Genomic DNA, 1864 nt, shown 5'->3' on the forward strand with positions numbered 1-1864 from the left:
AAATCTCTCATCCAATGGACCCTCCAACTTCACTTGGATAGAGGAAATGAAAAAAGAAAAACTTGGGGGAAAGAAGGAAGAAATCAATTTAACTTTTAGCATTTTTTAGATGCATCAAAGGTCTCAGCTCTCTAGTTCTATTAGGTTTCTGTGTGTATTCTTGTAAGATGCATGTGGAAAAGCCTTCACTGGGTTCACTGCATGAGACTGAAGAAAATGCAGACTATGAATTTTGAACTTTAATCTTTTTCTTTCCTGGAAAGTAATCTTAAAAAAAAAAAAAAAGTTTAAATAAACTATATATAGATGCTGGCAAGTTGCAAGGCTGAATACAAATCTCTGATCCAACACAAATATTTTGCCACTTAGCTCATGAGAGCACACAGCAGTATTCCAGTCTCCCAAACGGAACCGCAGCAAGCCTATACATCCTCACAGTTGGTACTGGCATTTATAATATCCATGAGGCAAGTTTATAAGCTTATTAAACCCAAAACACAGAAGACAAAAGCTTACAATAAACAAGGATGAGAAAGAAAAGATTAGAGTGGAAATGACAAAGACGAGAGTCAAACATAAGGGGTACAACATACATGGAGGGAAATGACCACGGGCATGCTTTAATACATTAGAACAATTTTTTTTCCTGCAGATGTCAGATAGTCTAGACATACTTTCAAGCAACATTCCTGGTAGTTAATCCCTCAACTCTGCTAGTGGTTTGACAGGGTTGTAACACTACAAACAATCTTTATTATGCATTTATGTTTCCCTCCCTTCTCAAAAAGGAGTTCAAGTGTGCAGAGCATAAGGTGCATTCCATATGATTTGTTAGGATGATCTCCTCCTGACTTAGGAATTTGTCCCCCATTAAGAGACAAGTGCAGACACACAGAGGAAGAGGGGAACAGTGCTCAGACATATTAGTGATACTCCACAAACTTTTTCTTGCTCACTGTCTAATGCCCTAGGATGGAGCAGGCAACAACCACTGAAAAGAGTTAACCTTTTGTCGACGCATTCTTCATTTTTACCCTCAACAGTAAAAATTCAATGTTGAAAAAGTGAAAGACAGAAAACATGGAAAACTTTACAAGCAAAAAACCCATATTTTTATTTGAAGAGAAAGCACAAAACTCTCTCAATTCTTAGTGAAAACAGAACTATTTAGAGCGGAAGGATAGTGAAAAAGGTAGCTAACAGCCCAGGAAGCACTTGGCCACTCTTTTTCCCCCATTCTAATCTGAATACAAAATAAATTCATGGTTTCTTTCGCTTTAGTTTTTGAGGCCAAATCACAATTTAGTGGAAGTTTTTTCTCTTAGGGTACACATGCCTTTCAAAAGGAAAATACAGCATGTCAGATCAAGGGTTTGCTCACCCGGGTAATTTAGATTTTTTCATAGTGTCAAGGAGAGTGGTAGTTTTGGTTTTTGTGGGTTTCTTGGGTTCTGGTGGGGTTTTTTTTAAAGTGAAGGTAGAAAGAGGTAGGAAAAAACTACTTTTAGTAGCGGCCGGAAGAAAGCAATGTCAATACAATCATTACTGAAAAGACATCTGAAGAGTTTTTAAAGACAAAGTTGCTTTAGTAGAAATACATTATTCTTTAATAACAAAAGCAAGCTGCATCCTTGTCTATAGTCAAAAAAGTCTTTTGATTTTGATAAAGTTAACAGAAACCCTGAATACCATTCAAATTCTTATAAAGAATCATTAACATTAATATTGCTTCCTGGCTATCACTGAGGAGCTTTCTGGCTTCAGTTACAATTTACAACAAGTTTTCTTGGAAGTTTTGATGAGGGTAACCACTTCACAAAAAAACCCTGGGGTGGGGGGGGGGGGGGGGGGGGAGGACAGAGGA

At 37.4% G+C, this 1864-nt stretch overlaps 1 protein-coding gene across 3 annotated transcripts in view; it reads right to left on the minus strand.

Annotated features, from left to right (window-relative positions):
- The window catches only part of RBMS3 (RNA binding motif single stranded interacting protein 3), a 707084-nt gene that overhangs the window by 598631 nt on the left and 106589 nt on the right, over positions 1-1864 (minus strand). The gene's annotated exons all lie outside the window — the stretch shown is intronic.

This window comes from Corvus brachyrhynchos, unplaced genomic scaffold, assembly GCF_000691975.1.
Source record: "Corvus brachyrhynchos isolate BGI_N302 unplaced genomic scaffold, ASM69197v1 scaffold53, whole genome shotgun sequence".
NCBI classification, from domain to species: domain Eukaryota; kingdom Metazoa; phylum Chordata; class Aves; order Passeriformes; family Corvidae; genus Corvus; species Corvus brachyrhynchos.